Consider the following 26,735-nt stretch of genomic DNA (forward strand, 5'->3'; position numbering starts at 1 on the left):
TGCTAATAACGTTGATGATTGCCAAATTGCATTATCTCTTATAGTTTCCGAGATATGTACTATCGACATCTTGCAATATTGGCTCTGCTTCTAACTTGGGCCAGAATTGTAAAATGGCCTTATGAATTAGTGATTTCGTTGTAATTCACATTCCAAGTAATATTCGGCATGCTAATAACGTTGCCGATTGCCAAATTACATTATCTCTTATAGTTTCCGAGATATGGACTGTCGACATTTTACAATATTGGCTCTGCATCTAACTTGGGCCAGAATTTAAAATGGCCTTATGAGTTAGCGATTTCGTTGTAATTCACATTCCAAGTAATATTCGGCATGCTAATTACGTTGCCGATTGCCAAATTCCATTATCTCTTATAGTTCCCGAGATATGGACTATCGACATCTTGCAATATCGGCTCTGCTTCTAACTTGGGCCAGAATTGTAAAATGGCCTTATGAATTAGCGATTTCGTTGTAATTCACATACCAAGTAATATTCGGCATGCTAATAGCGTTGCCGATTGCCAAATTGCATTATCTCTTATAGTTTCCGAGATATGTACTATCGACATCTTGCAATATTGGCTCTGCTTCTAACTTGGGCCAGAATTGTAAAATGGCCTTATGAATTAGTGATTTCTTTGTAATTCACATTCCAAGTAATATTCGGCATGCTAATAACGTTGCCGATTGCCAAATTACATTATCTCTTATAGTTTCCGAGATATGGACTATCGACATTTTACAATATTGGCTCTGCCTCTAACTTGGGTCAAAATTGTAAAATGGTCTTATGAATTAGCGATTTCGCTCCAATTCACATTCCAAGTATTATTCGGCATGCTAATTACGTTGCCGATTGCCAAATTGCATTATCACTTATAGTTTCCGAGATATGGACTATCGACATCTTGCAATATTGGCTCTGCTTCTAACTTGGGTCAAAATTGTAAAATGGTCTTATGAATTCGCGATTTCGCTCCAATTCACATTCCAAGTAATATTCGGCATGCTAATTACGTTGTCGATTGCCAAATTGCATTATCTCTTATATTTTCCGAGATATGGACTATCGACGTCTTGCAATATTGGCTCTGCTTCTAACTTGGCCAGAATTGTAAAATGGTGTTATGAATTAGCGATTCGTTGTAATTCACATTCCATGTAATATTCGGCATGCTAATTACGTTGCCGATTGCCAAATTGCATTATCTCTTATAGTATCCGAGATATAGACTATCGACATTTTACAATATTGGCTCTGCTTCTAACTTGTGTCAAAATTGTAAAATGGTCTTATGAATTAGCGATTTCGCTCAAATTCACATTCCAAGTAATATTCGGCATGCTAATTACGTTGCCGATTGCCAAATTACATTATCTCTTATAGTTTCCGTGATATGGACTATCGACATCTTGCAATATTGGCTCTGCCTCTAACTTGGGCCAGAATTGTAAAATGGTCTTATGAATTAGCGATTTCGCTCCAATTCACATTCCAAGTAATATTCGGCATGCTAATTACGTTGCCGATTGCCAAATTGCATTATCTCTTATAGTTTTCGAGATATGGACTATCGACATCTTGCAATATTGGCTCTGCTTCTAACTTGGGTCAAAATTGTAAAATGGTCTTATGAATTAGCGATTTCGCTCCAAATCACATTCCAAGTAATATTCGGCATGCTAATTACGTTGCCGATTGCCAAATTGCATTATCTCTTATAGTATCCGAGATATAGACTATCGACATTTTACAATATTGACTCCGCTTCTAACTTGTGTCAAAATTGTAAAATGGTCTTATGAATTAGCGATTTCGTTGTAATTCACATTCCAAGTAATATTCGGCATGATGATTACGTTGCCGATTGCCAAATTGCATTATCTCTTATAGTTTCCGAGATATGGACTATCGACATCTTGCAATATTGGCTCTGCCTCTAACTTGGGTCAAAATTGTAAAATGGTCTTATGAATTAGCGATTTCGCTCCAATTCACATTCCAAGTAATATTCGGCATGCTAATTACGTTACCGATTGCCAAATTGCATTATCTCTTATAGTTTCCGAGATATAGACTATCGACATTTTACAATATTGGCTCCGCTTCTAACTTGTGTCAAAATTGTAAAATGGTCTTATGAATTAGCGATTTCGTTGTAATTCACATTCCAAGTAATATTCGGCATGATGATTACGTTGCCGATTGCCAAATTGCATTATCTCTTATAGTATCCGAGATATAGACTATCGACATTTTACAATATTGGCTCTGCTTCTAACTTGGCCAGAATTGTAAAATGGTGTTATGAATTAGCGATTCGTTGTAATTCACATTCCATGTAATATTCGGCATGCTAATTACGTTGCCGATTGCCAAATTGCATTATCTCTTATAGTATCCGAGATATAGACTATCGACATTTTACAATATTGGCTCTGCTTCTAACTTGTGTCAAAATTGTAAAATGGTCTTATGAATTAGCGATTTCGCTCAAATTCACATTCCAAGTAATATTCGGCATGCTAATTACGTTGCCGATTGCCAAATTACATTATCTCTTATAGTTTCCGTGATATGGACTATCGACATCTTGCAATATTGGCTCTGCCTCTAACTTGGGCCAGAATTGTAAAATGGTCTTATGAATTAGCAATTTCGCTCCAATTCACATTCCAAGTAATATTCGGCATGCTAATTACGTTGCCGATTGCCAAATTGCATTATCTCTTATAGTTTTCGAGATATGGACTATCGACATCTTGCAATATTGGCTCTGCTTCTAACTTGGGTCAAAATTGTAAAATGGTCTTATGAATTAGCGATTTCGCTCCAAATCACATTCCAAGTAATATTCGGCATGCTAATTACGTTGCCGATTGCCAAATTGCATTATCTCTTATAGTATCCGAGATATAGACTATCGACATTTTACAATATTGACTCCGCTTCTAACTTGTGTCAAAATTGTAAAATGGTCTTATGAATTAGCGATTTCGTTGTAATTCACATTCCAAGTAATATTCGGCATGATGATTACGTTGCCGATTGCCAAATTGCATTATCTCTTATAGTTTCCGAGATATGGACTATCGACATCTTGCAATATTGGCTCTGCCTCTAACTTGGGTCAAAATTGTAAAATGGTCTTATGAATTAGCGATTTCGCTCCAATTCACATTCCAAGTAATATTCGGCATGCTAATTACGTTACCGATTGCCAAATTGCATTATCTCTTATAGTTTCCGAGATATAGACTATCGAGATTTTACAATATTGGCTCCGCTTCTAACTTGTGTCAAAATTGTAAAATGGTCTTATGAATTAGCGATTTCGTTGTAATTCACATTCCAAGTAATATTCGGCATGATGATTACGTTGCCGATTGCCAAATTGCATTATCTCTTATAGTTTCCGAGATATGGGCAATCGAAATTTTACACCTTAGAGTCTGTTTCTAACTTGAGTCAAAATCTTAAAATGGTCTCATGAATTAGCGATTTCGCTCAAATTCACATTCCAAGTAATATTCGTCATGCCAATTACATTGCCGATTGCCAAATTGCATTATCTCTAATAGTTTCCGAGATATGGACTATCGACACGTGACAATATTGGCTCTGCTTCTAACTTGGATCAAAATTGTAAAATGGTCTTATGAATTAGCGATTTCGCTCCAATTCACATTCCAAGTAATATTCGGCATGCTAATTACGTTGCCGATTGCCAAATTGCATTATCTCTTATAGTTTCCGAGATATGGACTATCGACATTTTACAATATTGGCTCTGCTTCTAACTTGGGCCTAAATTGTAAAATGGTTTTATGAATTAGCGATTTCGCTCCAATTCACATTCCAAGTAATATTCGGCATGCTAATTACGTTGCCGGTTGCCAAATTGCATTATCTCTTATAGTTTCCGAGATATGGACTATCGACATTTGACAATATTGTCTCTGCTTCTAACTTGTGTCAAAATTGTAAAATGCCCTTATGAATTAGCGATTTCGCTCCAATTCACATTCTAAGTAATATTCGGCATGCTAATTACGTTGCCGATTGCCAAATTGCATTATCTCCTATAGTTTCCGAGATATGGGCAATCGAAATTTTACACCTTAGAGTCTGTTTCTAACGGGTCAAAATCGTAAAATGGTCTTATGAATTAGCGATTTCGCTCAAATTCACATACCAAGTAATATTCGTCATGCTAATTACATTGCCGATTGCCAAATTGCATTATCGCTTATAGTTTCCGAGATATGGACTATCAACATCTTGCAATATTGGCTCTCCTTCTAACTTGGGTCAAAATTGTAAAATGGTCTTATGAATTAGCGATTTCGTTCCAATTCACATTCCAAGTAATATTCGGCATGCTAATTATGTTGCCGATTGCCAAATTGCATTATCCCTTATAGTTTCCGAGATATGGACTATCGACATCTTGCAATATTGGCTCTGCCTCTAACTTGGGCCGGAATTGTAAAATGGTCTTATGAATTAGCGATTTCGTTGTAATTCACATTCCAAGTAATATTCGGCATGCTAATTACGTTGCCGGTTGCCAAATTGCATTATCTCTTATAGTTTCCGAGATATGGGCAATCGAAATTTTACACCTTAGAGTCTGTTTCTAACTTGGGTTAAAATCTTAAAATGGTCTCATGAATTAGCGATTTCGCTCAAATTCACAGACCAAGTAATATTCGTCATGCTAATTACATTGCCGATTGCCAAATTGCATTATCTCTTATAGTTTCCGAGATATGGACTATCAACATCTTGCAATATTGGCTCTCCTTCTAACTTGGGCCAGAATTGTAAAATGGCCTTATGAATTAGTGATTTCGTTGTAATTCACATTCCAAGTAATATTCGGCATGCTAATAACGTTGCCGATTGCCAAATTACATTATCTCTTATAGTTTCCGAGATATGGACTGTTGACAATTTACAATATTGGCTCTGCATCTAACTTGGCCCAGAATTTAAAATGGCCTTACGAGTTAGCGATTTCGTTGTAATTCACATTCCAAGTAATATTCGGCATGCTAATTACGTTGCCGATTGCCAAATTGCATTATCTCTTATAGTTCCCGAGATATGGACTATCGACATCTTGCAATATCGGCTCTGCTTCTAACTTGGGCCAGAATTGTAAAATGGCCTTATGAATTAGCGATTTCGTTGTAATTCACATACCAAGTAATATTCGGCATGCTAATAGCGTTGCCGATTGCCAAATTGCATTATCTCTTATAGTTTCCGAGATATGTACTATCGACATCTTGCAATATTGGCTCTGCTTCTAACTTGGGCCAGAATTGTAAAATGGCCTTATGAATTAGTGATTTCTTTGTAATTCACATTCCAAGTAATATTCGGCATGCTAATAACGTTGCCGATTGCCAAATTACATTATCTCTTACAGTTTCCGAGATATGGACTATCGACATTTTACAATATTGGCTCTGCCTCTAACTTGGGTCAAAATTGTAAAATGGTCTTATGAATTAGCGATTTCGCTCCAATTCACATTCCAAGTAATATTCGGCATGCTAATTACGTTGCCGATTGCCAAATTGCATTATCACTTATATTTTCCGAGATATGGACTATCGACGTCTTGCAATATTGGCTCTGCTTCTAACTTGGATCAAAATTGTAAAATGGTCTTATGAATTAGCGATTTCGCTCCAATTCACATTCCAAGTAATATTCGGCATGCTAATTACGTTGTCGATTGCCAAATTGCATTATCTCTTATATTTTCCGAGATATGGACTATCGACGTCTTGCAATATTGGCTCTGCTTCTAACTTGGATCAAAATTGTAAAATGGTCTTATGAATTAGCGATTTCGCTCCAATTCACATTCCAAGTAATATTCGGCATGCTAATTACGTTGTCGATTGCCAAATTGCATTATCTCTTATATTTTCCGAGATATGGACTATCGACATCTTGCAATATTGGCTCTGCTTCTAACTTGGGTCAAAATTGTAAAATGGTCTTATGAATTAGCGATTTCGCTCCAATTCACATTCCAAGTAATATTCGGCATGCTAATTACGTTGTCGATTGCCAAATTGCATTATCTCTTATATTTTCCGAGATATGGACTATCGACGTCTTGCAATATTGGCTCTGCTTCTAACTTGGATCAAAATTGTAAAATGGTCTTATGAATTAGCGATTTCGCTCCAATTCACATTCCAAGTAATATTCGGCATGCTAATTACGTTGCCGATTGCCAAATTGCATTATCTCTTATAGTTTCCGAGATATGGACTATCGACATCTTGCAATATTGGCTCTGCTTCTAACTTGGGCCAGAATTGTAAAATGGCCTTATGAATTAATTATTTCGTTGTAATTCACATTCCAAGTAATATTCGGCATGCTAATAACGTTGCCGATTGCCAAATTACATTATCTCTTATAGTTTCCGAGATATGGACTATCGACATTTTACAATATTGGCTCTGCTTCTAACTTGGGTCAAAATTGTAAAATGGTTTTATGAATTAGCGATTTCGCTCCAATTCACATTCCAAGTAATATTCGGCATGCTAATTACGTTGCCGATTGCCAAATTGCATTATCTCTTATAGTTTCCGAGATATGGACTATCGACATTTGACAATATTGTCTCTGCTTCTAACTTGTGTCAAAATTGTAAAATGCCCTTATGAATTAGCGATTTCGCTCCAATTCACATTCTACGTAATATTCGGCATGCTAATTACGTTGCCGATTGCCAAATTGCATTATCTCCTATAGTTTCCGAGATATGGGCAATCGAAATTTTACACCTTAGAGTCTGTTTCTAACGGGTCAAAATCGTAAAATGGTCTTATGAATTAGCGATTTCGCTCAAATTCACATACCAAGTAATATTCGTCATGCTAATTACATTGCCGATTGCCAAATTGCATTATCTCTTATAGTTTCCGAGATATGGACTATCAACATCTTGCAATATTGGCTCTCCTTCTAACTTGGGTCAAAATTGTAAAATGGTCTTATGAATTAGCGATTTCGTTCCAATTCACATTCCAAGTAATATTCGGCATGCTAATTACGTTGCCGATTGCCAAATTGCATTATCCCTTATAGTTTCCGAGATATGGACTATCGACATCTTGCAATATTGGCTCTGCCTCTAACTTGGGTCAAAATTGTAAAATGGTCTTATGAATTAGCGATTTCGCTCCAATTCACATTCCAAGTAATATTCGGCATGCTAATTACGTTACCGATTGCCAAATTGCATTATCTCTTATAGTTTCCGAGATATAGACTATCGACATTTTACAATATTGGCTCCGCTTCTAACTTGTGTCAAAATTGTAAAATGGTCTTATGAATTAGCGATTTCGTTGTAATTCACATTCCAAGTAATATTCGGCATGATGATTACGTTGCCGATTGCCAAATTGCATTATCTCTTATAGTATCCGAGATATAGACTATCGACATTTTACAATATTGGCTCTGCTTCTAACTTGGCCAGAATTGTAAAATGGTGTTATGAATTAGCGATTCGTTGTAATTCACATTCCATGTAATATTCGGCATGCTAATTACGTTGCCGATTGCCAAATTGCATTATCTCTTATAGTATCCGAGATATAGACTATCGACATTTTACAATATTGGCTCTGCTTCTAACTTGTGTCAAAATTGTAAAATGGTCTTATGAATTAGCGATTTCGCTCAAATTCACATTCCAAGTAATATTCGGCATGCTAATTACGTTGCCGATTGCCAAATTACATTATCTCTTATAGTTTCCGTGATATGGACTATCGACATCTTGCAATATTGGCTCTGCCTCTAACTTGGGCCAGAATTGTAAAATGGTCTTATGAATTAGCAATTTCGCTCCAATTCACATTCCAAGTAATATTCGGCATGCTAATTACGTTGCCGATTGCCAAATTGCATTATCTCTTATAGTTTTCGAGATATGGACTATCGACATCTTGCAATATTGGCTCTGCTTCTAACTTGGGTCAAAATTGTAAAATGGTCTTATGAATTAGCGATTTCGCTCCAAATCACATTCCAAGTAATATTCGGCATGCTAATTACGTTGCCGATTGCCAAATTGCATTATCTCTTATAGTATCCGAGATATAGACTATCGACATTTTACAATATTGACTCCGCTTCTAACTTGTGTCAAAATTGTAAAATGGTCTTATGAATTAGCGATTTCGTTGTAATTCACATTCCAAGTAATATTCGGCATGATGATTACGTTGCCGATTGCCAAATTGCATTATCTCTTATAGTTTCCGAGATATGGACTATCGACATCTTGCAATATTGGCTCTGCCTCTAACTTGGGTCAAAATTGTAAAATGGTCTTATGAATTAGCGATTTCGCTCCAATTCACATTCCAAGTAATATTCGGCATGCTAATTACGTTACCGATTGCCAAATTGCATTATCTCTTATAGTTTCCGAGATATAGACTATCGAGATTTTACAATATTGGCTCCGCTTCTAACTTGTGTCAAAATTGTAAAATGGTCTTATGAATTAGCGATTTCGTTGTAATTCACATTCCAAGTAATATTCGGCATGATGATTACGTTGCCGATTGCCAAATTGCATTATCTCTTATAGTTTCCGAGATATGGGCAATCGAAATTTTACACCTTAGAGTCTGTTTCTAACTTGAGTCAAAATCTTAAAATGGTCTCATGAATTAGCGATTTCGCTCAAATTCACATTCCAAGTAATATTCGTCATGCCAATTACATTGCCGATTGCCAAATTGCATTATCTCTAATAGTTTCCGAGATATGGACTATCGACACGTGACAATATTGGCTCTGCTTCTAACTTGGATCAAAATTGTAAAATGGTCTTATGAATTAGCGATTTCGCTCCAATTCACATTCCAAGTAATATTCGGCATGCTAATTACGTTGCCGATTGCCAAATTGCATTATCTCTTATAGTTTCCGAGATATGGACTATCGACATCTTGCAATATTGGCTCTGCTTCTAACTTGGGCCAGAATTGTAAAATGGCCTTATGAATTAGTGATTTCGTTGTAATTCACATTCCAAGTAATATTCGGCATGCTAATAACGTTGCCGATTGCCAAATTACATTATCTCTTATAGTTTCCGAGATATGGACTATCGACATTTTACAATATTGGCTCTGCTTCTAACTTGGGTCAAAATTGTAAAATGGTTTTATGAATTAGCGATTTCGCTCCAATTCACATTCCAAGTAATATTCGGCATGCTAATTACGTTGCCGATTGCCAAATTGCATTATCTCTTATAGTTTCCGAGATATGGACTATCGACATTTGACAATATTGTCTCTGCTTCTAACTTGTGTCAAAATTGTAAAATGCCCTTATGAATTAGCGATTTCGCTCCAATTCACATTCTAAGTAATATTCGGCATGCTAATTACGTTGCCGATTGCCAAATTGCATTATCTCCTATAGTTTCCGAGATATGGGCAATCGAAATTTTACACCTTAGAGTCTGTTTCTAACGGGTCAAAATCGTAAAATGGTCTTATGAATTAGCGATTTCGCTCAAATTCACATACCAAGTAATATTCGTCATGCTAATTACATTGCCGATTGCCAAATTGCATTATCGCTTATAGTTTCCGAGATATGGACTATCAACATCTTGCAATATTGGCTCTCCTTCTAACTTGGGTCAAAATTGTAAAATGGTCTTATGAATTAGCGATTTCGTTCCAATTCACATTCCAAGTAATATTCGGCATGCTAATTATGTTGCCGATTGCCAAATTGCATTATCCCTTATAGTTTCCGAGATATGGACTATCGACATCTTGCAATATTGGCTCTGCCTCTAACTTGGGCCGGAATTGTAAAATGGTCTTATGAATTAGCGATTTCGTTGTAATTCACATTCCAAGTAATATTCGGCATGCTAATTACGTTGCCGGTTGCCAAATTGCATTATCTCTTATAGTTTCCGAGATATGGGCAATCGAAATTTTACACCTTAGAGTCTGTTTCTAACTTGGGTTAAAATCTTAAAATGGTCTCATGAATTAGCGATTTCGCTCAAATTCACAGACCAAGTAATATTCGTCATGCTAATTACATTGCCGATTGCCAAATTGCATTATCTCTTATAGTTTCCGAGATATGGACTATCAACATCTTGCAATATTGGCTCTCCTTCTAACTTGGGCCAGAATTGTAAAATGGCCTTATGAATTAGTGATTTCGTTGTAATTCACATTCCAAGTAATATTCGGCATGCTAATAACGTTGCCGATTGCCAAATTACATTATCTCTTATAGTTTCCGAGATATGGACTGTTGACAATTTACAATATTGGCTCTGCATCTAACTTGGCCCAGAATTTAAAATGGCCTTACGAGTTAGCGATTTCGTTGTAATTCACATTCCAAGTAATATTCGGCATGCTAATTACGTTGCCGATTGCCAAATTGCATTATCTCTTATAGTTCCCGAGATATGGACTATCGACATCTTGCAATATCGGCTCTGCTTCTAACTTGGGCCAGAATTGTAAAATGGCCTTATGAATTAGCGATTTCGTTGTAATTCACATACCAAGTAATATTCGGCATGCTAATAGCGTTGCCGATTGCCAATTTGCATTATCTCTTATAGTTTCCGAGATATGTACTATCGACATCTTGCAATATTGGCTCTGCTTCTAACTTGGGCCAGAATTGTAAAATGGCCTTATGAATTAGTGATTTCTTTGTAATTCACATTCCAAGTAATATTCGGCATGCTAATAACGTTGCCGATTGCCAAATTACATTATCTCTTATAGTTTCCGAGATATGGACTATCGACATTTTACAATATTGGCTCTGCCTCTAACTTGGGTCAAAATTGTAAAATGGTCTTATGAATTAGCGATTTCGCTCCAATTCACATTCCAAGTAATATTCGGCATGCTAATTACGTTGCCGATTGCCAAATTGCATTATCACTTATATTTTCCGAGATATGGACTATCGACGTCTTGCAATATTGGCTCTGCTTCTAACTTGGATCAAAATTGTAAAATGGTCTTATGAATTAGCGATTTCGCTCCAATTCACATTCCAAGTAATATTCGGCATGCTAATTACGTTGTCGATTGCCAAATTGCATTATCTCTTATATTTTCCGAGATATGGACTATCGACGTCTTGCAATATTGGCTCTGCTTCTAACTTGGATCAAAATTGTAAAATGGTCTTATGAATTAGCGATTTCGCTCCAATTCACATTCCAAGTAATATTCGGCATGCTAATTACGTTGTCGATTGCCAAATTGCATTATCTCTTATATTTTCCGAGATATGGACTATCGACATCTTGCAATATTGGCTCTGCTTCTAACTTGGGTCAAAATTGTAAAATGGTCTTATGAATTAGCGATTTCGCTCCAATTCACATTCCAAGTAATATTCGGCATGCTAATTACGTTGTCGATTGCCAAATTGCATTATCTCTTATATTTTCCGAGATATGGACTATCGACGTCTTGCAATATTGGCTCTGCTTCTAACTTGGATCAAAATTGTAAAATGGTCTTATGAATTAGCGATTTCGCTCCAATTCACATTCCAAGTAATATTCGGCATGCTAATTACGTTGCCGATTGCCAAATTGCATTATCTCTTATAGTTTCCGAGATATGGACTATCGACATCTTGCAATATTGGCTCTGCTTCTAACTTGGGCCAGAATTGTAAAATGGCCTTATGAATTAATTATTTCGTTGTAATTCACATTCCAAGTAATATTCGGCATGCTAATAACGTTGCCGATTGCCAAATTACATTATCTCTTATAGTTTCCGAGATATGGACTATCGACATTTTACAATATTGGCTCTGCTTCTAACTTGGGTCAAAATTGTAAAATGGTTTTATGAATTAGCGATTTCGCTCCAATTCACATTCCAAGTAATATTCGGCATGCTAATTACGTTGCCGATTGCCAAATTGCATTATCTCTTATAGTTTCCGAGATATGGACTATCGACATTTGACAATATTGTCTCTGCTTCTAACTTGTGTCAAAATTGTAAAATGCCCTTATGAATTAGCGATTTCGCTCCAATTCACATTCTACGTAATATTCGGCATGCTAATTACGTTGCCGATTGCCAAATTGCATTATCTCCTATAGTTTCCGAGATATGGGCAATCGAAATTTTACACCTTAGAGTCTGTTTCTAACGGGTCAAAATCGTAAAATGGTCTTATGAATTAGCGATTTCGCTCAAATTCACATACCAAGTAATATTCGTCATGCTAATTACATTGCCGATTGCCAAATTGCATTATCTCTTATAGTTTCCGAGATATGGACTATCAACATCTTGCAATATTGGCTCTCCTTCTAACTTGGGTCAAAATTGTAAAATGGTCTTATGAATTAGCGATTTCGTTCCAATTCACATTCCAAGTAATATTCGGCATGCTAATTACGTTGCCGATTGCCAAATTGCATTATCCCTTATAGTTTCCGAGATATGGACTATCGACATCTTGCAATATTGGCTCTGCCTCTAACTTGGGCCGGAATTGTAAAATGGTCTTATGAATTAGCGATTTCGTTGTAATTCACATTCCAAGTAATATTCGGCATGCTAATTACGTTGCCGGTTGCCAAATTGCATTATCTCTTATAGTTTCCGAGATATGGGCAATCGAAATTTTACACCTTAGAGTCTGTTTCTAACTTGGGTTAAAATCTTAAAATGGTCTCATGAATTAGCGATTTCGCTCAAATTCACATACCAAGTAATATTCGTCATGCTAATTACATTGCCGATTGCCAAATTGCATTATCTCTTATAGTTTCCGAGATATGGACTATCAACATCTTGCAATATTGGCTCTCCTTCTAACTTGGGCCAGAATTGTAAAATGGCCTTATGAATTAGTGATTTCGTTGTAATTCACATTCCAAGTAATATTCGGCATGCTAATAACGTTGCCGATTGCCAAATTACATTATCTCTTATAGTTTCCGAGATATGGACTGTCGACATTTTACAATATTGGCTCTGCATCTAACTTGGGCCAGAATTTAAAATGGCCTTACGAGTTAGCGATTTCGTTGTAATTCACATTCCAAGTAATATTCGGCATGCTAATTACGTTGCCGATTGCCAAATTGCATTATCTCTTATAGTTCCCGAGATATGGACTATCGACATCTTGCAATATCGGCTCTGCTTCTAACTTGGGCCAGAATTGTAAAATGGCCTTATGAATTAGCGATTTCGTTGTAATTCACATACCAAGTAATATTCGGCATGCTAATAGCGTTGCCGATTGCCAAATTGCATTATCTCTTATAGTTTCCGAGATATGTACTATCGACATCTTGCAATATTGGCTCTGCTTCTAACTTGGGCCAGAATTGTAAAATGGCCTTATGAATTAGTGATTTCTTTGTAATTCACATTCCAAGTAATATTCGGCATGCTAATAACGTTGCCGATTGCCAAATTACATTATCTCTTATAGTTTCCGAGATATGGACTATCGACATTTTACAATATTGGCTCTGCCTCTAACTTGGGTCAAAATTGTAAAATGGTCTTATGAATTAGCGATTTCGCTCCAATTCACATTCCAAGTAATATTCGGCATGCTAATTACGTTGCCGATTGCCAAATTGCATTATCACTTATAGTTTCCGAGATATGGACTATCGACATCTTGCAATATTGGCTCTGCTTCTAACTTGGGTCAAAATTGTAAAATGGTCTTATGAATTAGCGATTTCGCTCCAATTCACATTCCAAGTAATATTCGGCATGCTAGTTACGTTGTCGATTGCCAAATTGCATTATCTCTTATATTTTCCGAGATATGGACTATCGACGTCTTGCAATATTGGCTCTGCTTCTAACTTGGCCAGAATTTTAAAATGGTGTTATGAATTAGCGATTCGTTGTAATTCACATTCCATGTAATATTCGGCATGCTAATTACGTTGCCGATTGCCAAATTGCATTATCTCTTATAGTATCCGAGATATAGACTATCGACATTTTACAATATTGGCTCTGCTTCTAACTTGTGTCAAAATTGTAAAATGGTCTTATGAATTAGTGATTTCGCTCAAATTCACATTCCAAGTAATATTCGGCATGCTACTTACGTTGCCGATTGCCAAATTGCATTATCTCTTATAGTTTCCGAGATATGGACTATCGACATCTTGCAATATTGGCTCTGCCTCTAACTTGGGCCAGAATTGTAAAATGGTCTTATGAATTAGCGATTTCGTTGTAATTCACATTCCAAGTAATATTCGGCATGATAATTACGTTGCCGATTGCCAAATTGCATTATCTCTTATAGTTTCCGAGATATGGGCAATCGAAATTTTACACCTTAGAGTCTGTTTCTAACTTGAGTCAAAATCTTAAAATGGTCTCATGAATTAGCGATTTCGCTCAAATTCACATTCCAAGTAATATTCGTCATGCTAATTACATTGCCGATTGCCAAATTGCATTATCTCTAATAGTTTCCGAGATATGGACTATCGACACGTGACAATATTGGCTCTGCTTCTAACTTGGGTCAAAATTGTAAAATGGTCTTATGAATTAGTGATTTCGCTCCAATTCACATTCCAAGTAATATTCGGCATGCTAATTACGTTGCCGATTGCCAAATTGCATTATCTCTTATAGCTTCCGAGATATGGACTATCGACATTTGACAATATTGTCTCTGCTTCTAACTTGTGTCAAAATTGTAAAATGGTCTTATGAATTAGCGATTTCGCTCCAATTCACATTCTAAGTAATATTCGGCATGCTAATTACGTTGCTGATTGCCAAATTGCATTATCTCTTATAGTTTCCGAGATATGGGCAATCGAAATTTTACACCTTAGAGTCTGTTCCTAACGGGTCAAAATCGTAAAATGGTCTTATGAATTAGCGATTTCGCTCAAATTCACATTCCAAGTAATATTCGTCATGCTAATTACATTGCCGATTGCCAAATTGCATTATCTCTTATAGTTTCCGAGATATGGACTATCAATATCTTGCAATATTGGCTCTGCTTCTAACTTGGGCCAGAATTGTAAAATGGCTTTATGAATTAGCGATTTCGTTGTAATTCCCATTCCAAGTAATATTCGGCATGCTAATTACGTTGCCGATTGCCAAATTGCATTATCCCTTATAGTTTCCGAGATATGGACTATCGACATTTTACAATATTGGCTCTGTTTCTAACTTGGGTCAAAATTGTAAAATGGTCTTATGAATTAGCGATTTCGCTCCAATTCACATTCCAAGTAATATTCGGCATGCTAGTTACGTTGCCGATTGCCAAATTGCATTATCCCTTATAGTTTCCGAGATATGGACTATCGACATCTTGCAATATTGGCTCTGCCTCTAACTTGGGCCGGAATTGTAAAATGGTCTTATGAATTAGCGATATCGTTGTAATTCACATTCCAAGTAATATTCGGCATGCTAATTACGTTGCCGATTGCCAAATTGCATTATCTCTTATAGTTTCCGAGATATGGGCAATCGAAATTTTACACCGTAGAGTCTGTTTCTAACTTGGGTCAAAATCTTAAAATGGTCTCATGAATTAGCGATTTCGCTCAAATTCACATTCCAAGTAATATTCGTCATGCTAATTACATTGCCGATTGCCAAACTGCATTATCTCTAATAGTTTCCGAGATATGGACTATCGACACGTGACAATATTGGCTCTGCTTCTAACTTGGGTCAAAATTGTAAAATGGTCTTATGAATTAGCGATTTCGCTCCAATTCACATTCCAAGTAATATTCGGCATGCTAATTACGTTGCCGATTGCCAAATTGCATTATCTCTTATAGTTTCCGAGATATGGACTATCGACATCTTGCAATATTGGCTCTGCTTCTAACTTGGGCCAGAATTGTAAAATGGCCTTATGAATTAGTGATTTCGTTGTAATTCACATTCCAAGTAATATTCGGCATGCTAATAAAGGTTGCCGATTGCCAATTTGCATTATCTCTTATAGTTTCCGAGATATGGACTATCGACACGTGACAATATTGGCTCTGCTTCTAACTTGGGTCAAAATTGTAAAATGGTCTTATGAATTAGCGATTTCGCTCCAATTCACATTCCAAGTAATATTCGGCATGCTAATTACGTTGCCGATTGCCAAATTGCATTATCTCTTATTGTTTCCGAGATATGGACTATCGACATCTTGCAATATTGGCTCTGCTTCTAACTTGGGCCAGAATTGTAAAATGGCCTTATGAATTAGCGATTTCGCTCCAATTCACATTCCAAGTAATATTCGGCATGCTAATTACGTTGCCGATTGCCAAATTGCATTATCTCTTATAGTTTCCGAGATATGGACTATCGACATTTGACAATATTGTCTCTGCTTCTAACTTGTGTCAAAATTGCTAAATGGTCTTATGAATTAGCGATTTCGCTCCAATTCACATTCTAAGTAATATTCGGCATGCTAATTACGTTGCCGATTGCCAAATTGCATTATCTCTTATAGTTTCCGAGATATGGGCAATCCAAATTTTACACCTTAGAGTCTGTTCCTAATGGGTCAAAATCGTAAAATGGTCTTATGAATTAGCGATTTCGCTCAAATTCACATTCCAAGTAATATTCGTCATGCTAATTACATTGCCGATTGCCAAATTGCATTATCTCTTATAGTTTCCGAGATATGGACTATCGACATCTTGCAATATTGGCTCTGCTTCTAACTTGGGCCAGAATTGTAAAATGGCCTTATGAATTAGTGATTTCGTTGTAATTCACATTCCAAGTAATATTCGGCATGCTAATAACGTTGCCGATTGCCAATTTGCATTATCTCTTATAGTTTCCGAGATATGGACTATCGACACGTGACAATATTGGCTCTGCTTCTAACTTGGGTCAAAATTGTAAAATGGTCTTATGAATTAGCGATTTCGCTCCAATTCACATTCCAAGTAATATTCGGCATGCTAATTACGTTGCCGATTGCCAAATTGCATTATCTCTTATTGTTTCCGAGATATGGACTATCGACATCTTGCAATATTGGCTCTGCTTCTAACTTGGGCCAGAATTGTAAAATGGCCTTATGAATTAGCGATTTCGCTCCAATTCACATTCCAAGTAATATTCGGCATGCTAATTACGTTGCCGATTGCCAAATTGCATTATCTCTTATAGTTTCCGAGATATGGACTATCGACATTTGACAATATTGTCTCTGCTTCTAACTTGTGTCAAAATTGCTAAATGGTCTTATGAATTAGCGATTTCGCTCCAATTCACATTCTAAGTAATATTCGGCATGCTAATTACGTTGCCGATTGCCAAATTGCATTATCTCTTATAGTTTCCGAGATATGGGCAATCCAAATTTTACACCTTAGAGTCTGTTCCTAATGGGTCAAAATCGTAAAATGGTCTTATGAATTAGCGATTTCGCTCAAATTCACATTCCAAGTAATATTCGTCATGCTAATTACATTGCCGATTGCCAAATTGCATTATCTCTTATAGTTTCCGAGATATGGACTATCAATATCTTGCAATATTGGCTCTGCTTCTAACTTGGGCCAGAATTGTAAAATGGCTTTATGAATTAGCGATTTCGTTGTAATTCACATTCCAAGTAATATTCGGCATGCTAATTACGTTGCCGATTGCCAAATTGCATTATCCCTTATAGTTTCCGAGATATGGACTATCGACATTTTACAATATTGGCTCTGCTTCTAACTTGGGTCAAAATTGTAAAATGGTCTTATGAATTAGCGATTTCGCTCCAATTTACATTCCAAGTAATATTCGTCATGCTAATTACATTGCCGATTGCCAAATTGCATTATCTCTTATAGTTTCCGAGATATGGACTATCAATATCTTGCAATATTGGCTCTGCCTCTAACTTGGGCCGGAATTGTAAAATGGTCTTATGAATTAGCGATTTCGTTGTAATTCACATTCCAAGTAATATTCGGCATGCTAATTACGTTGCCGATTGCCAAATTGCATTATCTCTTATAGTTTCCGAGATATGGGCAATCGAAATTTTACACCGTAGAGTCTGTTTCTAACTTGGGTCAAAATCTTAAAATGGTCTCTAGAATTAGCGATTTCGCTCAAATTCACATTCCAAGTAATATTCGTCATGCTAATTACATTGCCGATTGCGAAATTGCATTATCTCTAATAGTTTCCGAGATATGGACTAACGACACCTGACAATATTTTCTCTGCCTCTAACTTGTGTCAAAATTGTAAAATGGTCTTATGAATTAGCGATTTCGCTCCAATTCACATTCCAAGTAATATTCGGCATGCTAATTACGTTGCCGATTGCCAAATTGCATTATCTCTTATAGTTTCCGAGATATGGACTATCGACATCTTGCAATATTGGCTCTGCTTCTAACTTGGGCCAGAATTGTAAAATGGTCTTATGAATTAGCGATTTCGTTGTAATTCACATTCCAAGTAATATTCGGCATGATAATTACGTTGCCGATTGCCAAATTGCATTATCTCTTATAGTTTCCGAGATATGGGCAATCGAAATTTTACACCTTAGGGTCTGTTTCTAACTTGAGTCAAAATCTTAAAATGGTCTCATGAATTAGCGATTTCGTTGTAATTCACATTCCAAGTAATATTCGGCATGCTAATTACGTTGCCGATTGCCAAATTCCATTATCTCTTATAGTTCCCGAGATATGGACTATCGACATCTTGCAATATCGGCTCTGCTTCTAACTTGGGCCAGAATTGTAAAATGGCCTTATGAATTAGTGATTTCGTTGTAATTCACATTCCAAGTAATATTCGGCATGCTAATAACGTTGCCGATTGCCAAATTACATTATCTCTTATAGTTTCCGAGATATGGACTGTCGACATTTTACAATATTGGCTCTGCATCTAACTTGGGCCAGAATTTAAAATGGCCTTATGAGTTAGCGATTTCGTTGTAATTCACATTCCAAGTAATATTCGGCATGCTAATTACGTTGCCGATTGCCAAATTCCATTATCTCTTATAGTTCCCGAGATATGGACTATCGACATCTTGCAATATCGGCTCTGCTTCTAACTTGGGCCAGAATTGTAAAATGGCCTTATGAATTAGCGATTTCGTTGTAATTCACATACCAAGTAATATTCGGCATGCTAATAGCGTTGCCGATTGCCAAATTGCATTATCTCTTATAGTTTCCGAGATATGTACTATCGACATCTTGCAATATTGGCTCTGCTTCTAACTTGGGCCAGAATTGTAAAATGGCCTTATGAATTAGTGATTTCTTTGTAATTCACATTCCAAGTAATATTCGGCATGCTAATAACGTTGCCGATTGCCAAATTACATTATCTCTTATAGTTTCCGAGATATGGACTATCGACATTTTACAATATTGGCTCTGCCTCTAACTTGGGTCAAAATTGTAAAATGGTCTTATGAATTAGCGATTTCGCTCCAATTCACATTCCAAGTATTATTCGGCATGCTAATTACGTTGCCGATTGCCAAATTGCATTATCACTTATAGTTTCCGAGATATGGACTATCGACATCTTGCAATATTGGCTCTGCTTCTAACTTGGGTCAAAATTGTAAAATGGTCTTATGAATTCGCGATTTCGCTCCAATTCACATTCCAAGTAATATTCGGCATGCTAATTACGTTGTCGATTGCCAAATTGCATTATCTCTTATATTTTCCGAGATATGGACTATCGACGTCTTGCAATATTGGCTCTGCTTCTAACTTGGCCAGAATTGTAAAATGGTGTTATGAATTAGCGATTCGTTGTAATTCACATTCCATGTAATATTCGGCATGCTAATTACGTTGCCGATTGCCAAATTGCATTATCTCTTATAGTATCCGAGATATAGACTATCGACATTTTACAATATTGGCTCTGCTTCTAACTTGTGTCAAAATTGTAAAATGGTCTTATGAATTAGCGATTTCGCTCAAATTCACATTCCAAGTAATATTCGGCATGCTAATTACGTTGCCGATTGCCAAATTACATTATCTCTTATAGTTTCCGTGATATGGACTATCGACATCTTGCAATATTGGCTCTGCCTCTAACTTGGGCCAGAATTGTAAAATGGTCTTATGAATTAGCGATTTCGCTCCAATTCACATTCCAAGTAATATTCGGCATGCTAATTACGTTGCCGATTGCCAAATTGCATTATCTCTTATAGTTTTCGAGATATGGACTATCGACATCTTGCAATATTGGCTCTGCTTCTAACTTGGGTCAAAATTGTAAAATGGTCTTATGAATTAGCGATTTCGCTCCAAATCACATTCCAAGTAATATTCGGCATGCTAATTACGTTGCCGATTGCCAAATTGCATTATCTCTTATAGTATCCGAGATATAGACTATCGACATTTTACAATATTGACTCCGCTTCTAACTTGTGTCAAAATTGTAAAATGGTCTTATGAATTAGCGATTTCGTTGTAATTCACATTCCAAGTAATATTCGGCATGATGATTACGTTGCCGATTGCCAAATTGCATTATCTCTTATAGTTTCCGAGATATGGACTATCGACATCTTGCAATATTGGCTCTGCCTCTAACTTGGGTCAAAATTGTAAAATGGTCTTATGAATTAGCGATTTCGCTCCAATTCACATTCCAAGTAATATTCGGCATGCTAATTACGTTACCGATTGCCAAATTGCATTATCTCTTATAGTTTCCGAGATATAGACTATCGACATTTTACAATATTGGCTCCGCTTCTAACTTGTGTCAAAATTGTAAAATGGTCTTATGAATTAGCGATTTCGTTGTAATTCACATTCCAAGTAATATTCGGCATGATGATTACGTTGCCGATTGCCAAATTGCATTATCTCTTATAGTATCCGAGATATAGACTATCGACATTTTACAATATTGGCTCTGCTTCTAACTTGGCCAGAATTGTAAAATGGTGTTATGAATTAGCGATTCGTTGTAATTCACATTCCATGTAATATTCGGCATGCTAATTACGTTGCCGATTGCCAAATTGCATTATCTCTTATAGTATCCGAGATATAGACTATCGACATTTTACAATATTGGCTCTGCTTCTAACTTGTGTCAAAATTGTAAAATGGTCTTATGAATTAGCGATTTCGCTCAAATTCACATTCCAAGTAATATTCGGCATGCTAATTACGTTGCCGATTGCCAAATTACATTATCTCTTATAGTTTCCGTGATATGGACTATCGACATCTTGCAATATTGGCTCTGCCTCTAACTTGGGCCAGAATTGTAAAATGGTCTTATGAATTAGCAATTTCGCTCCAATTCACATTCCAAGTAATATTCGGCATGCTAATTACGTTGCCGATTGCCAAATTGCATTATCTCTTATAGTTTTCGAGATATGGACTATCGACATCTTGCAATATTGGCTCTGCTTCTAACTTGGGTCAAAATTGTAAAATGGTCTTATGAATTAGCGATTTCGCTCCAAATCACATTCCAAGTAATATTCGGCATGCTAATTACGTTGCCGATTGCCAAATTGCATTATCTCTTATAGTATCCGAGATATAGACTATCGACATTTTACAATATTGACTCCGCTTCTAACTTGTGTCAAAATTGTAAAATGGTCTTATGAATTAGCGATTTCGTTGTAATTCACATTCCAAGTAATATTCGGCATGATGATTACGTTGCCGATTGCCAAATTGCATTATCTCTTATAGTTTCCGAGATATGGACTATCGACATCTTGCAATATTGGCTCTGCCTCTAACTTGGGTCAAAATTGTAAAATGGTCTTATGAATTAGCGATTTCGCTCCAATTCACATTCCAAGTAATATTCGGCATGCTAATTACGTTACCGATTGCCAAATTGCATTATCTCTTATAGTTTCCGAGATATAGACTATCGACATTTTACAATATTGGCTCCGCTTCTAACTTGTGTCAAAATTGTAAAATGGTCTTATGAATTAGCGATTTCGTTGTAATTCACATTCCAAGTAATATTCGGCATGATGATTACGTTGCCGATTGCCAAATTGCATTATCTCTTATAGTTTCCGAGATATGGGCAATCGAAATTTTACACCTTAGAGTCTGTTTCTAACTTGAGTCAAAATCTTAAAATGGTCTCATGAATTAGCGATTTCGCTCAAATTCACATTCCAAGTAATATTCGTCATGCCAATTACATTGCCGATTGCCAAATTGCATTATCTCTAATAGTTTCCGAGATATGGACTATCGACACGTGACAATATTGGCTCTGCTTCTAACTTGGATCAAAATTGTAAAATGGTCTTATGAATTAGCGATTTCGCTCCAATTCACATTCCAAGTAATATTCGGCATGCTAATTACGTTGCCGATTGCCAAATTGCATTATCTCTTATAGTTTCCGAGATATGGACTATCGACATCTTGCAATATTGGCTCTGCTTCTAACTTGGGCCAGAATTGTAAAATGGCCTTATGAATTAGTGATTTCGTTGTAATTCACATTCCAAGTAATATTCGGCATGCTAATAACGTTGCCGATTGCCAAATTACATTATCTCTTATAGTTTCCGAGATATGGACTATCGACATTTTACAATATTGGCTCTGCTTCTAACTTGGGTCAAAATTGTAAAATGGTTTTATGAATTAGCGATTTCGCTCCAATTCACATTCCAAGTAATATTCGGCATGCTAATTACGTTGCCGATTGCCAAATTGCATTATCTCTTATAGTTTCCGAGATATGGACTATCGACATTTGACAATATTGTCTCTGCTTCTAACTTGTGTCAAAATTGTAAAATGCCCTTATGAATTAGCGATTTCGCTCCAATTCACATTCTAAGTAATATTCGGCATGCTAATTACGTTGCCGATTGCCAAATTGCATTATCTCCTATAGTTTCCGAGATATGGGCAATCGAAATTTTACACCTTAGAGTCTGTTTCTAACGGGTCAAAATCGTAAAATGGTCTTATGAATTAGCGATTTCGCTCAAATTCACATACCAAGTAATATTCGTCATGCTAATTACATTGCCGATTGCCAAATTGCATTATCGCTTATAGTTTCCGAGATATGGACTATCAACATCTTGCAATATTGGCTCTCCTTCTAACTTGGGTCAAAATTGTAAAATGGTCTTATGAATTAGCGATTTCGTTCCAATTCACATTCCAAGTAATATTCGGCATGCTAATTATGTTGCCGATTGCCAAATTGCATTATCCCTTATAGTTTCCGAGATATGGACTATCGACATCTTGCAATATTGGCTCTGCCTCTAACTTGGGCCGGAATTGTAAAATGGTCTTATGAATTAGCGATTTCGTTGTAATTCACATTCCAAGTAATATTCGGCATGCTAATTACGTTGCCGGTTGCCAAATTGCATTATCTCTTATAGTTTCCGAGATATGGGCAATCGAAATTTTACACCTTAGAGTCTGTTTCTAACTTGGGTTAAAATCTTAAAATGGTCTCATGAATTAGCGATTTCGCTCAAATTCACAGACCAAGTAATATTCGTCATGCTAATTACATTGCCGATTGCCAAATTGCATTATCTCTTATAGTTTCCGAGATATGGACTATCAACATCTTGCAATATTGGCTCTCCTTCTAACTTGGGCCAGAATTGTAAAATGGCCTTATGAATTAGTGATTTCGTTGTAATTCACATTCCAAGTAATATTCGGCATGCTAATAACGTTGCCGATTGCCAAATTACATTATCTCTTATAGTTTCCGAGATAAGGACTGTTGACATTTTACAATATTGGCTCTGCATCTAACTTGGGCCAGAATTTAAAATGGCCTTACGAGTTAGCGATTTCGTTGTAATTCACATTCCAAGTAATATTCGGCATGCTAATAGCGTTGCCGATTGCCAAATTGCATTATCTCTTATAGTTCCCGAGATATGGACTATCGACATCTTGCAATATCGGCTCTGCTTCTAACTTGGGCCAGAATTGTAAAATGGCCTTATGAATTAGCGATTTCGTTGTAATTCACATACCAAGTAATATTCGGCATGCTAATAGCGTTGCCGATTGCCAAATTGCATTATCTCTTATAGTTTCCGAGATATGTACTATCGACATCTTGCAATATTGGCTCTGCTTCTAACTTGGGCCAGAATTGTAAAATGGCCTTATGAATTAGTGATTTCTTTGTAATTCACATTCCAAGTAATATTCGGCATGCTAATAACGTTGCCGATTGCCAAATTACATTATCTCTTATAGTTTCCGAGATATGGACTATCGACATTTTACAATATTGGCTCTGCCTCTAACTTGGGTCAAAATTGTAAAATGGTCTTATGAATTAGCGATTTCGCTCCAATTCACATTCCAAGTAATATTCGGCATGCTAATTACGTTGCCGATTGCCAAATTGCATTATCACTTATATTTTCCGAGATATGGACTATCGACGTCTTGCAATATTGGCTCTGCTTCTAACTTGGATCAAAATTGTAAAATGGTCTTATGAATTAGCGATTTCGCTCCAATTCACATTCCAAGTAATATTCGGCATGCTAATTACGTTGTCGATTGCCAAATTGCATTATCTCTTATATTTTCCGAGATATGGACTATCGACGTCTTGCAATATTGGCTCTGCTTCTAACTTGGATCAAAATTGTAAAATGGTCTTATGAATTAGCGATTTCGCTCCAATTCACATTCCAAGTAATATTCGGCATGCTAATTACGTTGCCGATTGCCAAATTGCATTATCACTTATATTTTCCGAGATATGGACTATCGACATCTTGCAATATTGGCTCTGCTTCTAACTTGGGTCAAAATTGTAAAATGGTCTTATGAATTAGCGATTTCGCTCCAATTCACATTCCAAGTAATATTCGGCATGCTAATTACGTTGTCGATTGCCAAATTGCATTATCTCTTATATTTTCCGAGATATGGACTATCGACATCTTGCAATATTGGCTCTGCTTCTAACTTGGGTCAAAATTGTAAAATGGTCTTATGAATTAGCGATTTCGCTCCAATTCACATTCCAAGTAATATTCGGCATGCTAATTACGTTGTCGATTGCCAAATTGCATTATCTCTTATATTTTCCGAGATATGGACTATCGACGTCTTGCAATATTGGCTCTGCTTCTAACTTGGATCAAAATTGTAAAATGGTCTTATGAATTAGCGATTTCGCTCCAATTCACATTCCAAGTAATATTCGGCATGCTAATTACGTTGCCGATTGCCAAATTGCATTATCTCTTATAGTTTCCGAGATATGGACTATCGACATCTTGCAATATTGGCTCTGCTTCTAACTTGGGCCAGAATTGTAAAATGGCCTTATGAATTAATTATTTCGTTGTAATTCACATTCCAAGTAATATTCGGCATGCTAATAACGTTGCCGATTGCCAAATTACATTATCTCTTATAGTTTCCGAGATATGGACTATCGACATTTTACAATATTGGCTCTGCTTCTAACTTGGGTCAAAATTGTAAAATGGTTTTATGAATTAGCGATTTCGCTCCAATTCACATTCCAAGTAATATTCGGCATGCTAATTACGTTGCCGATTGCCAAATTGCATTATCTCTTATAGTTTCCGAGATATGGACTATCGACATTTGACAATATTGTCTCTGCTTCTAACTTGTGTCAAAATTGTAAAATGCCCTTATGAATTAGCGATTTCGCTCCAATTCACATTCTACGTAATATTCGGCATGCTAATTACGTTGCCGATTGCCAAATTGCATTATCTCCTATAGTTTCCGAGATATGGGCAATCGAAATTTTACACCTTAGAGTCTGTTTCTAACGGGTCAAAATCGTAAAATGGTCTTATGAATTAGCGATTTCGCTCAAATTCACATACCAAGTAATATTCGTCATGCTAATTACATTGCCGATTGCCAAATTGCATTATCTCTTTTAGTTTCCGAGATATGGACTATCAACATCTTGCAATATTGGCTCTCCTTCTAACTTGGGTCAAAATTGTAAAATGGTCTTATGAATTAGCGATTTCGTTCCAATTCACATTCCAAGTAATATTCGGCATGCTAATTACGTTGCCGATTGCCAAATTGCATTATCCCTTATAGTTTCCGAGATATGGACTATCGACATCTTGCAATATTGGCTCTGCCTCTAACTTGGGCCGGAATTGTAAAATGGTCTTATGAATTAGCGATTTCGTTGTAATTCACATTCCAAGTAATATTCGGCATGCTAATTACGTTGCCGGTTGCCAAATTGCATTATCTCTTATAGTTTCCGAGATATGGGCAATCGAAATTTTACACCTTAGAGTCTGTTTCTAACTTGGGTTAAAATCTTAAAATGGTCTCATGAATTAGCGATTTCGCTCAAATTCACATACCAAGTAATATTCGTCATGCTAATTACATTGCCGATTGCCAAATTGCATTATCTCTTATAGTTTCCGAGATATGGACTATCAACATCTTGCAATATTGGCTCTCCTTCTAACTTGGGCCAGAATTGTAAAATGGCCTTATGAATTAGTGATTTCGTTGTAATTCACATTCCAAGTAATATTCGGCATGCTAATAACGTTGCCGATTGCCAAATTACATTATCTCTTATAGTTTCCGAGATATGGACTGTCGACA

The sequence above is a fragment of the Rhynchophorus ferrugineus genome, unplaced genomic scaffold (genome assembly GCF_030347505.1).
Source record: "Rhynchophorus ferrugineus isolate W39M unplaced genomic scaffold, kcgeb_rfMv2 rfM2, whole genome shotgun sequence".
NCBI lineage: Eukaryota > Metazoa > Arthropoda > Insecta > Coleoptera > Curculionidae > Rhynchophorus > Rhynchophorus ferrugineus.